At 42.5% G+C, this 13,523-nt stretch overlaps 1 long non-coding RNA gene across 1 annotated transcript in view; it reads left to right on the top strand.

Annotated features, from left to right (window-relative positions):
* Positions 1-472: 472 nt before the first annotated feature.
* Positions 473-13,523, top strand: part of LOC138924367 (uncharacterized) — a 46,603-nt gene continuing 33,552 nt past the window's right edge. Inside the window, exons 1-2 of the long non-coding RNA XR_011439415.1 lie at positions 473-1,398; positions 2,155-2,372. This is a non-coding gene — a long non-coding RNA (uncharacterized lncRNA). The remainder of the gene's footprint in view (positions 1,399-2,154; positions 2,373-13,523) is intronic.

The raw sequence follows: 13,523 nt of genomic DNA, 5'->3' as shown, positions 1-13,523 counted from the left end.
CCGGGACCCGCGCCGCCCTCCCCCCGGCCCCAGTGCGGTTCCTCCGCGACGGAGGGGTCGCCCTGACTCCCGTGCTCTCTGCCGTCTCTCTGGGTTCGCACGTCGGGGAACGAGATAAAATCCATCATAGCGACAGGGAAGGGCTTTTAGGCTTCCCCGAAATCCACCTGCTCTGCCTGGATCACTAGAGTTTCCTGCTCTGCGGTAAATTATCTGGCAGGAAAGAAAAAGTTCCTTTCCTTTTCTTTGCAGTTGCCCTCTTCCCACTGCCCTGGGAGCTCTGATGATCCCCAGAACACGACTTGGGACTTGCTAGAAGTGCCTCTCCCTCCTCCTCTTGGCGCCCGCGCACCCCCCGCGTCTTCCTTGCTGTCTCCCTCACCACCCCTTTTCTCCAGCTCCCTCCATCTCCTCTCCTTCCTCCATGGTACCTCTCCTCTTCCTCCTCCCCCTCCCCCTCCCTCTCCTCCTCGTCCTCATCCCTTTCTATTCCTCGCCCGCCCTTCCTTGCTGTCTTCCTCACCACCCATTTTTCCCTCACTCTCTCCATCCTCTCCTCTCCTCCCTCTGCTCCTCTTCCCTCTCCACCCTGATCCACCGCCCCTGCGCCCCCACCGCACACGCTGTCCAAACCAAGGTAGGAAGGGGCCACCACAGACCACCACAGGCTGAGAGGGCGATGAGGGATACACTTCTCCTTGGTGAGAGCCCTCTGGGGGTTCTTGCTGGAAGACAGAGTGAGGCGGCCCCAGCTGAGTGGCTGAGCGTCCACAGCCAGTCCTCGAGGCCTGGGGAGGACGGGCTGATCCAAGGTGACCCCGTGCCTGGGGTGACCCCTATTTAAATAGGCAGCCTCTGAGGGACATTGAAACCAGTGGGAGACCTTGTCCTCGGCCAGCCTTTCCGGTGGAAAGCCCACGGCGCCTCCTTGTGGCCTCCGCAGGGACGGCGTGCTGGGATTCGCCTCGCCCAGGATGCTGCAAGGGCTGGTCCAAAGAAAACCCATCCTAGCGCCCCATTTAGACGGAGAAGTTCCGCTTGGACAGAGGGGCTCACCAAGAGACTGTCTCCAACTGCCCTCCTGGCGCTGTTGGGAGCTTGGTCTCCAGACCGGGGTCGCTGCCGACTCCCGGGTACGGGAACCTCCGGCGGAGTCTCAGTGCCTCTGACTGCTGAATCGTCCTCCTGTGGCGCGCCAAGAGCCGCCTTGCCCAAGGGAGAGCTCCCAGTCCAAAGAGCAAAATCACACGGAATTGCCGACTTCTATCTGAGACAGACAGCCCTCCTCTACTGTGAATGGGATTCGGGATTCGAACGGAAGCTGCCAGAGCCCCTACACCTCGCGCCGTGAGCACAGCGCCACCCACGACCTGCGGCGGTGTGGTTGGGTGTACCCAGGTGACAGTGTTTTCTTCTGGGCTCTTTCCGTAGTGGCTGTATCTGCATCTCTGTCTCTGTTTCTCTCTCTCCCCCGTCACTTTCCCTCCCTCACCTTCTTTCTCCTCTTCAATTTCCGGGGTCACCCCCACTCGCGCCCACCGGCATCCCCCAGACTGAGGCCCTGCAGGGTCCTGGGTGGGAGCTCAGTGCGGTTGCAGGTGGTGCCCTCTAGATGTTTCTGCAGTCGGAACATTTCTATGATTCAGCTGCCAGCATTAAAGTTTTAAACAACGGCCACTTTGGAAAGCCTTTCCCATCCTCCTGTCCCGGAGTTCCTCTAGGACTAAAAACACGTAGTCCACAGTGAAATGCTTGGTCCCTCCCGGCACCCTGTGGCGAATGCCTTCCTTAACTGAGCATGTATTGGGTGCCAGGCCCCCCTCCAGGCGAGGGTCTGCATGGTGAGCAAACTCCAGTCCCTGCCCCGTGGAGCTGTCCTCTGGAGGCCAGGAGAGGGCGACAGCGCTTTGGCGGCACAGCCCGCTGGTGTCCTTCCCACGTGTGTCTTCCCCTTCCCCGGGCCTGGGGGGAATCCAGGTGAGCGTGACAGGTGAAGTGCAGGGAAGAATGGCAAATGAATGACTTTGGCGCAAGAGGCTGTGGTCTCACCTGAAGCGAGGCGGCTTCAGAGGTGGTGCTTTGACCTTTCAGGCAGCAACCTCATCCTTTGTCTCTCACTTCCTGCCCTCGCTCTCCCTTGCTCCGTGGGCGCAGGTGGGGCAGCGGCCGGATCTCAGCCCTGAATAGTCACCGAGTTCTGCTCTGCGCGGTGTTTTCTCCTGGTCCTTATCAGATGCCATTGGTCTCTCTGCAACATTTGGGGCACCGAAGCCAACTTGACCTGCCTGATGCAAACATCTGGATTCCAGGGGAACTACCAGGGCCAGTGGCTGAAGGCACAAGCATCGAATCACCAGCTCTTCAGACTCCAGGTTGGTGCCACTCAACACTAGTATTAACCACACCATTACAGGATGCCACCCACACGTAGATTTGTGGGTGTGGCATCCTTACTTTTGTTTTTTAATTAATAGACATTTTTTATTGAGGTAACCGGTTTATAATATTGCATAATTTAAGATATACATCATTATATTTCGATTTCAGTGTACTCTACATCATATTCACCACCCAAAGACTACCTACCATCTTTCACCCTACACATGTGGCCTATTACTCCTTTCTCCCTCCTCCCCTCTGGTAATCATACAGTATTTGACTTTCTCTGTCTGACTTATTTCGCTAAGTATAATACCCTCAGGTTCCGTCCATGTTATCACAAATGGCAAGATTGCATCATTTTTTACAGCTGAGTAGTATTCCATTGTGTATATCTATACCACATCTTTACCCATTCATCCATTGATGGGCGCTTAGGTTGTTTCCACGTCTTGGCTATTGTGAATAATGCTGCAATGAACATAGGGGTATAAATATCTTTTTGCATTTGTGTTTTCATGTTCTTTGGATAAATACCAAGAAATGGAGTGGCTGGATCATATGGTAGTTCTATTCTTAATTGTTTTAGGAACCTCCATGCTTTTTCATGGTGGCTACACCAGTTTACATTCCCACCAGCAGTGCGTGAGGGTTCCCTTTGTTCCACATCCTCTCCAATACTTGTTATTTCTTGTCATTAATTACAGCCATTCTGACTAGTGTGAGGTGGTATCTCATTGCAGTTTTGCTTTGCATTTCCTTAATAATTAGCAATGTTGAACATCTTGTCAAGTCCTTTCGACAGTCTGTGTTTCTTCTTTAGAAAAATATCTGTTCCAATCCTTTGCCCACTTTTTAATTGCGTTGTTTGTTTTTCTGTGTTTGAGCTGTATGAGTTCTTTATATATTTTGGATAGTAACCTCATATCAGATCTAGGATTTGCAAATATCCTCTCCCAGATAGTGGCTTGTCTGTTTGTTTTGTTGATGGTTTCCTTTGCTGTGCAGAAGTTTTTTAGTTTGGTCCCATTTGTTCATTTTTTCTTTTGTTTCCCTTGCTTGGTCAGACATGCTATTCAAAAAGATACTGCTAAGTTTGATGTCAAAGAGTGTACTGCCTAGGTTTTCTTCTAGAAGTTTTATGGCTTCAGGTCTTACATTCAAGCCTTTAATCCATTCTGTGTTAATTTTTGTGCATGGTGTAAGATAATGGTCTGCTTTCATTCTTTTGCATGTGGCTGTTCAGTTCTCCCAACACCATTTATTGAAGAGACTTTCCTTTCTCCATTGTATTTTCTTGGCTCTCTTATTGAAAAGTAGCTGTCCATAGATGTGCAGGTTTATTTCTGGGATCTCAGTTCTGTCCCATTGATCTGTGTGCTGCTTTTGTGTCAGTATCACGCTGTTTTGATTACTATATCTTTGTAGTATATTTTGAAAGCGGGGCATGGGACACCTTCAGCATCATTCTTTTTTCTCAAGATTCTTTTGGCTATTCAGGGTTTTACATTGTTCTCTATAAATTTTGGTATTCTTTGTTCTATTTCTGTAAAAAGTGTCATTGGGACTTTGATAGGGATTGCATTGAATCTGTGGATTGCTTCAGGAAGTATGGATATTATAACTATGTTAATTCTTCCAATCCATGAGCATGGAATTTCTTTGCATTTCTTTATGTCTTCTTTGATTTCTTTGAACAATGTATTATAGTTTTCACTGTCTAGGTCTTTCACCCTTTTGGTTAAATTTATTCCTAGCTATTTTATTCTTTTTGTTGCAATTGTAAATGGGATTGTATTCTTAATTTCTCTTTCTGCTATTTCATTGTTAGTGTATAGAAACACAACTGACTTTTGTCTGTTGCTCTTTACCCTGCAGCTTTACTATATAGACGTTACTTTTTAGAACAGTTTTGTGTTGACAGATAAATTGAGCAGATAGTATAGAGTTCTCACATAGCCCCTGTTCTCCCTCACACAATTTCCACTATGATGGCATCTTGCATTATTGTGGTACACTTGTTACAATTGATGAACCAATATTGATACTTTATTATTAACTAAAGCCCATAGTTTACATTAGAGTTCATTCTTTGTGTCCCACAGTTCTATGGAGTTTGACAGGTGCATCGTGTCACGAATCCCCCAGCACAGTGTCATGCAGAATAGTCTCACTGCTCACCAGTCCCGGCGCTTCCCTTGTCCACCCCTCCTCTCCTCCTCACAAACCCACGGCAACCACAGACCTTTCCACTGTCTCTGTGATTTTGCCTTTCCCGGAATGTCCTATAGTTGGCATCATACAGTGTGTAGACTTTTCAGACTGGCTTTGTTCACTCAACACTATGTGTTTAAGGTTCCTCCACGTCACTTACGGCTTGATGGCTCGTTTCTTTTTATTGCTGAACACCATTCCATTGTACAGATGTACCTCAGCTTGTTTATCCAGTCACCTAAGGAAGGACATCTCGGTCCCTTCCACTTTTTGATAATTATGAAGAAAGCTGCTATAAGCACTCATCTGCAGATTTTTTTTTTAAGATTTTATTTTTTTCCTCTTTCTCCCCAAAGCCTCCCAGTACATAGTTGTATATTCTTCGTTGAGGGCCCTTCTAGTTGTGGCATGTGGGACGCTGCCTCAGTGTGGCCTGATGAGCGGTGCCATGTCCGCGCCCAGGATTCGAACCGACAAAACACTGCAGTGGAGCGTGCGAACTTAACCACTCGGCCACGGGGCCAGCCCCACTCATGTGCAGATTTTTGTAGGAACATAACTTTTCATCTCATTTGGGGAAATACCAAGGACTGTGATTGTTGGATCAAATGTAAGAGTATGTTTAGTTTTGTAAGAAACTGCCAAACTGTCTTCTAAAGTGGCTGTGCCATTTTTGTGTTCCCATCACTAAAGAATGAGAGTCCTATTGATCCATATCCTTGCCGACATTTGGTGTTATCAGTGCTTTGAATTTGAGTCATTCTAATGGGTATAGATATCTCACTGTCGTTTTAATTTGCAGTTCCCTAATGACAAATGATTTTATGCATCTTTCAGAGGTTTCTTTGCCATCTGTATTTCTTTTTTTGGCGAAGTGTCTTTTTAGATCTTTTGTCCATTTTTTAATTGGGAAGTTAGCTGTCTCATTGTTGAGTTTTAAGAGTTCTTTGTATATTTAGGATACCAGTCCTTCATCAGATATGTGTTTTGCAAAGATTTTCTCCCAGTCTGTGGCTTGCCTTTAATTAGCTTAACAGTGTCTTTCACAGAGCAGAAGTTTTTAATTTTAATGAAGTCCAACTTATCAATTTTTTCTTTCATGGATTGTGCTTTTAGCGTTATATCAAAAAAGTCATCCCCAAACCCAAAGTCACCTAGATATCCTTCCATGTTATCTTCTATAATTTTTGTGGTTTTTACACCTTACGTTTAGGACTATAATCCACCTTGTGAAAGGAAGAAGGTCTCTGTCTGGATTCTTTTTTTTTCAATGTAGGTGTCCACTTGCTCCAGCATCATTTGTGGAAGAGACTACCATTCTACTTTCTCCATTGAATTGCTTTTGCTCCTTTGCAAACATTAATTGACTGCATTTATGTAGATCTATTTCTGATTTTGTTCCATTGACCTATTCTCTGTGTTTTCACCAGTTCCACACTGTTTGGATAACTGTAGCTTTCTAGCAGGTCTGGAAGTTGCTAGTGTCAGTCCTTTGGGGGTTTTTCTGATCTCCATCCTAAGAACCTGCTCAAGCACCTGCAGATAAAACTCACAGAAGTGTGGGGACTCACCCCCAAGTCTGGGCCCCCAGGAGTTTTAAACTCTCAACTATTCCACACTCAGCAGCCAGCAATTGGTCAGTTACCATTTAAGTGTCCCTAACAGTTGCTGGCTCCAGCAGCTCTGTTCCCAATGAGCTGTCATTCTCTGCATTAGCCTGTCTCGCTAGTGTTTGGGTGGCATCTCCTTGACGTTCTCAAAATAAAAAATATTAGCTTAGGAAACTTAGGAAGTCACCCAGTTTTTCCTAAGACTTTCTAAAAAAGACAGACCTTTGAAATGCAATGCTATCAGTTGCATAATAAAAGCTCTCCCCCAAAATAGGAAAATACGTAGGAAGAAACGGTTGATTCTATTATTGGGAGAGGGAGGTAAATATTTCTCACAGAACTTGTTAACTCTAGGGTAGGAATGACGTCAAAGATTTTAATCATCAGAGGGGTTTGTACTGAATGGAAGGTTCCCAAATTGCCATCCAAAGGTTGCAGCAGGTCATGACACATTCCTGTGGTTGGCAACAACAAAAAAATATAAGAATGAAAGTGTGGCTTTTCCTTGAAACTACATATATTCAAGCTAAAGAACTATAATTAGTCTGCGATTGTGTCCTTTCTATTTTGTTGTCATTGAAATATCTTTCATGTGAAGTGATATTGATAATAGATGTTTGATTTTTGCTTTTTAACCTCTAGTTGGCTAATTTTAAAATTTTGTAACTTTATGTTGTTTCCCAGGGAAGGAAATGAACTTGATGATAAGTTCTAAGTCTAGGATTCTGTGTTGAGCCTAGGCTCTCCCTGAGAAAACTGAAGTTCTCATCTCCTTTGGGCAAAGAATGTGGACAGAGGACACCGCTGGGCTTTCCTCATAAAGGACTCAGCAGCAATCCTCAGAGAGTTTGAAAAACAAGCCCAGGATCCCCACATAGCAGTGAATTTTTCATTCCAGGCAGTCGAGGAAGAAGGGAGGAGTAAGAGAAAGCTCCTATACCCCTGTGGAAGGAGAATTCGGGGGCTGTGATCAAGTCGATGATTAAGTCTCCCATCCCTTTCTCTTTGGGGTTTAATGCTCGAAGGGGAATAAAAAGTGATCATTAGGACAATGACTTTCTGCATCTCGGTTTTATCTTTTCAATGACGATGACCAGATTGTGTTCTCTGCTATTTTTCTTCCTAGCCAGGAGAGGGGTCAGTGCCCATGAGTCACTTTCTTAGGAGCAGCAATTCCTTTCTGTTAGTGGTTCAATGGAGAAGAGGTAACAGAGCTGTGCTAAGATATTCCCAGCAGCAGGGTCTGCCCTGGGTCGCAGTGGATGTCTCTGAGCTGCAGAAACCCTTCAGCATGGTGCGGGCTTCAGACCTGGGGAGATCATTTCTGAGCCTCTGGTAGAGTCTTTTACTGTTACTCCTTTAAGTGGTCTCTCCTCTCACACCCAGTCATGTGACATCCTCTTCTTCCCAGCCTGACTGTCCAAGGATAGGACCCTCCGAGGAAATGAGGGTGTGGAGAGGAAATACGTGGAAAAAGCAAGAGGGCGCCAAACCACCTAGCAGGATAGTACAGAGAAGTGGGGAAAATAACTGTTTTCCTTCACAGGGGTGCTGGGACAATTTGAAATCAATATAGGAAAGAAAATTAAACAACTCTTACCTCATAATAAATACAAAACTTAATTACAGGTGGATTGGAGATTTATATGTGAAACATAAAACAATAGTGCTTCTAGAATATTACATAGCTGAATATCTTCATGACCTAAGAATAAGGAAAGCTTCAATAAGACACAAAAGGAAAAAGAAACAATAAGTTGCAATTCATTATAATTAAGAACCTCTGTTCACCAAAGATACATAAAGAGAGTGAAAAAGCAAGCCACAGAGTGGGAAAAGATTTTGTAACACATAGCAAAAGGCTTGTCTCCAGAACATATAAAGAACTCCTAAAAATCCCACACGGCATTATCATTGTTCTGTGCGGTCGAGTTGGTTGTCAAAGGAAACAGTCTCAGAAGACCTGGGTCTTGACCTGTGGAGTCTGACAGGCTGGCTCCCTATAACGTCTGTCAGCGTGCTTTCCTGGCACCTTCATCTTGGTTATTCCAGGGCTGCGCCATTGCCCTCCTCAGAATCTTTCAGTGTTTACAGGTTGTCGTCTAGATCTCACACATTACTTGTTAGATTTATCTCCAAATATTTCATCTTTTATTGTTATTGTAAATGGAATCTTTTCTTCCATTCTGTTTTCTAGCTTGTTATTCATGTATATAAGAGAGTCATTGATTTCTGTATGTGCTGCGTCTCATGGCCCACTGTGATGGGTTTGCTCTTGGTGCTAAAGGGGCAGGAACAGATGTACAAGGATGGAAGGGTGTCTCCTCTAAAATTACAAGAAAGTGGAACTAGAAGCCAAAGTCCACTGCAAGCCTACGGTATAAAGGAGAACAAAGGCATCCGATAATTCAAGTGGCCCAGGCCAGGCCAGGCCTGCAGAAAAGGAAAGGACAGAATTGCCCGTGATAATGCTCAGTGTGCTGCTTAGTGAATTGTTCAGCCAAGTGGAGACCAAAATATCTAAGGGACTTGTTATCAGTTGAATTGTGCCCCAAAAGATGTTGAACTGCCAACCCCAGTACCTCAGAATATGACCTTATTTGGAAATAGGGTCTCTGGCGAGGAGAAGTTCAGACGATGTCATTAGGGTGGGCCCTAATCCAGTGTAACTGGTCTCCTTATGAAAAGGGGAAATTTGGGCCCAGAGACAGACCGTCATGTGAGGATGAAGGCAGAGATCAGGTGCTGCATCGACAAGCGAAGGAACGCCAAAGATTGCCAGCGAACAACGAGAAGCTGGGGGCGAGCCGAGGACAGACTCCCCCTCACACCCCTCAGAAGTCAGCCCTTCTGACACCTGGATCTCGGATTTCCAGCCTCCAGGACTGTGGCACCAATTTCTGTTGTTTAAGCCACCCACTGTGTGGGATTTTGTTACAGCAGCTCCAGCAAACTAGTACAAGATCCTAAGTGGGAAACAGAAATTCTAGGACAGTGGTTCTCAGTTGTGGTTCCCAGACCAGCAGCATTAGAATCACCCAGGAACTTGCTGGAAGTGCACACACCTGGGTCCCTCTCTATATCTGCTGAATCGGGAACTCTGGGAGTGGGCTCCAGCAATGTGTTTTAATAAGCCTTTCAGATTATTCTGATGCACGGTACAGCTTGAGAGCCACTGGTCTGAAGAAATTCCCTATTCTTGGGCAGCTGGAAGGACTCTGAAAAATGGGAATCCGAAACTGTTGAACCAGACATAGCTTTATTCACAGTGGGCTTCTTTCTCAACATTTTTTATTCTGGTATAATACACATGACATAAAATTGACCATCTTAACCATTTTTAAGTGTACCATTCAGTGGTATTAAGTAAGTTCTTCCTGTTATGCAACCGTCACCATCATCCATCTCTGTAACTCTTTTCATCTTGCAACACTGAAACTCTATACCTATTAAACAATAAATCTCCATTCTCCCCCGCCCCAGGCCCCGGCAACCACCATTCTACTTTCTATCTCTATGATTTCATTACTCTAAGTACCTCATATTAGTGGAATTATACGGTATTTGTCTTTTTGTGACTGGCTTACTTCACTTAGCATAATTTCCTCAAGGTTCATCCATGTTGTAGCATATGTCAGCGTTTCCTTGCTTTTTAAGGCTGAGAAATATTCTATTGTATGTATATACCATATTTTGCTTATCCATTTATTAATGGACATTGGGTTGCATCCACTTTTTAGCTATTGTGAATAATGCTGCTATGAACATAGGTATACAAGTATACCTCTTCAAGACATGCTTTGAAATCTTTTGGGTATATGCCCCCAAAGTGGAATTTCTGGGTCATATGGTCATTCTACTCTTAATTTTTTGAGGAACTGCCTTACTGTTTCCCACAGGAGCTGTGCCATTTTACATTCCTACCAACAGTGCACAAGTGTTTTTCTCCACATCCTCTTCAACACTTGCTTTTTGTATGTTTTAATCATGACCATCCAAATGGGTGTGAAGTGGTACCTGAGTTTATCTAGTGATTAGTGGTGTAGAACATCTTTTCATGTGCTTATTGGCCTTTTGTATATTTGTATACAAATTTTTTCTCCCATTTTTTAATTGAGTTGTTTGGACTTTTGTTGCTGAGTTTTAGGAGTTCTCTGTATATTCTGAATCTTAATCACATATCAGATATATGAGTTGCGAATATTTTCTACCATTCCATAGGTTGTCTTTTTCTCTGCTAATAGTGTCTTTGGATGCACAAAATTTTCCCATTTTCATGAAGTACAATGTGTCTGCTTTTTCTTTTGTTGCCTATGCCTTTGGTGTCATTTCCAAGATACTATCGCCAATTTCAACGTCATGAAGATTTTTCCCTCTGTTTTCTTCTAAGAGTTTTATGGTTTTAGGCCTTACATTTAGGTCATGGATCTACTTTTAGTTAATTTTTGAATATAATGTAATGTAAGGGCCCAACTTCATTCTTTGGCGTGTGAATATCGTTTTCCCAACACCATTAACTGAAAAACTTGTCCTTTCTCCATTGAATAGTCTTGGCATCCTTGTCTAAATCATTTCACCACATGTGCAAGGGTTTATTTCTAGGCTCACTGTTCTATTCTGTTTGTCTATATGTGTGTCTTTATGCCAGAATCACACTATTTTCTTTTTAAAGATTTTATTTTTTCCTTTTTCTCCCCAAAGCCCCCTGGTACATAGTTGTATATTCTTCATTGTTGGTCCTTCTAGTTGTGTCATGTGGGACGCTGCCTCAGTGTGGTTTGATGAGCAGTGCCATGTCCGCGCCCAGGATTCGAACCAACGAAACACTGGGCCGTCTGCAGCGGAGCGTGCGAACTTAACCACTCGGCCACGGGGCCAGCCCCGGGAATCACACTATTTTGATTATTGTAGCTTTGTAGTATGTTTTGAAATCAGGAAGTGTGAGTCCTCCTGTTTTCTTCTTTTTCAGGATTCTTTTGGCTCATCAGGGTCCTTTTAGATTCCATATGAATTCGGGATGGTTTATTCTATTTCTGAAAAAAAAATATCATTGGGATTTTGGTAGGGAATGCATGAAATCTGCAGATCACCTTGGGCAGTATTGATTTCTTAATAATATTAAGTCTTCCGATCTGTGAGCATAAGATGTCCTTCTATTTCTTTATGTCTTCCTCAATTTCTTTCAGAAATGTTTTATAGTTTTCAATGTACAAGTCTTTCACCTCCTTGGCTAAGTTAATTCCTAAGTATTCTATTCTTTTTGACGCTATTGTAAATGGAATTGTTTTCTTAATTTCCTTTTCAAGCTGTTCATTGTTAGTGTATAGAAATGCAACTGATTTTCCTGGGTTGACTCCATATCCCACTTCCTTGCAGAAATCATTTATTAGTTCTGACAATATTTTTGTGGAGTCTTCAAGGTTTTCTACATCTAAGATCATGTCATCTTGGATGTAGAAAATTTTAGAAATTTTATTTCTTCCCTTCCAATTTGAGTGCCTTTTATTTCTTTTTCTTGCCAAATTTCTCTGGCTAGAACTTCTTGTACTATGTTGAACAGAAGTAGAAATGCATCCTTGCCTTGTTTCTTATCTCGGAGGAAAAGCTTTCAGTTTCATCACTGAGTATGATGCTCACTGTGGGTTTTTCATATATGACTTTCATTATGTTGAAAGAGTTTCTTTCTATTCCTGTTTTGTTTTTATCATGAAAGGGTGTTGATTTTTGTCAAATGCTTTTCCTGCATTGCTGGAGATGATCATGTGGTTTTTATCCTTCATTCTGTTAATGTGGTGATTACATTGATCGATTGTTGTATGTTGAGCCATCTTTGCATTCCAGGAAGAAATCCCCCTTAGACATGGTGTATAATCCTGTTAATATACTGATGAATTCGATTGCTAATATTCTGCTAACATTCTGGGGCTTTTTGCATCAATGTTCATAGGGATATTGGTCTGTAAGTTTTCTTTTCTAGTAGCATCTTTGTCTGACGTTGGTATCAGGATGCTGCTGACCTCATTGAATGAGTGAGTGTTTCCTCTTCTTCAATCTTTTGATAAGTTTGAAAAGGATTGATGTTGTTTCTTCTTTAAATGTTTGGTAGAATTCACTAGTGAAGCCATGAGATCCAGGGTTTTTCTTTGTCAGGAGATTGTGATTATTGATTCAATCTCCTTAGTAGTTATAGTAAGATTATAGTAAGACCTATAGTTATAGGTCTATTCAGATTTTCTATTTCTTGGTGATTTAGTTTTGGCAGGTTTTGTTTGTCTAGGAATGTGTCCATTTTATCTCAGTTATCCAACTTGCTAGCATATAATTTTTCGTAGTTCACTCTTATACCCTTTTGCTTTCTGTAGAATCAGTAGTAATTCCCCTCATTTCATTTCTGATTTTAGTAATTTGAGTCTTTTCTCTTTTTTCCTTAGTCCACCTAGCTAAAAGATTGACAATTTTGTTGAGGTTTTCAAAGAAACAACTTTTGGTTTCCTTGGCTTTCTCTATTCTTTTTCTATTCTCCATTTCATCTATCTCTGCTCTAATCTTTATTTCGTCCCTTCTGCTAGAGTTTGGTTGAGTTTATTCATCTTCTATTTCCTTAAGTTGTAAAGGTGGATTATTGATTTGAGACCTTTCTTCTTTTTCAATGTAAACATTTTCAGCTATAAAGTTCCCCCTTAGTGCTGCCCTTGCTGTGTCCCATAAGTTGTTGGTTTAGTTTTCATTTGCCTCTATGTATTTTTAATTTCCCTGGTGATTTATTCTTGATCAATTGTTTGCTTAAGAGTGTGTTGTTCAATTTCCACACATTTAAAAATTTTCCACTTTTCCTTCTGTTTTCAACTTCTAACTTCACCCAGTTGTTGTAGGAGAAGATACTTTCTATAATATCTATCTTTTAAATCTATTGAGACTTAATTTGTGGCCTAACCTATGCCTTTCGTAGAAAATGACCCATGTGCACTTGAGAAGAATGTGGATACTGTTTTTGTTGGGTAGAGTACTCTGTATCTATCTGTTCAGTAAAGTTCATTTATTGTGTTTTCAAGTCCTCTATTTCCTTATTTCTCTTCTCTCTGTTCTGTGCATTATTGAGAGTAGACTAGTAGACTATGAGAGCAGACTAGTAGAGTATCATTGAATAATAGTTTCCAAATATTACTGTAGAACTATTTCTCCTTTCAATTATGTGAATCTTGGCTTCATATATGTTTAATGGGCTGTTATTAGTTGCATAAACGTTTATAATTGTTATATATTCTTGCTGTATTAAATCATTTATTAATATATAATGTCCTTTGTCTCTTGGAATTTTTT

This window comes from Equus caballus, chromosome 5 (genome assembly GCF_041296265.1).
Source record: "Equus caballus isolate H_3958 breed thoroughbred chromosome 5, TB-T2T, whole genome shotgun sequence".
NCBI lineage: Eukaryota > Metazoa > Chordata > Mammalia > Perissodactyla > Equidae > Equus > Equus caballus.
The sequence above is the reverse complement of the archived record's forward strand: the minus strand, read 5'-3'. Positions and strand labels throughout refer to the sequence as shown.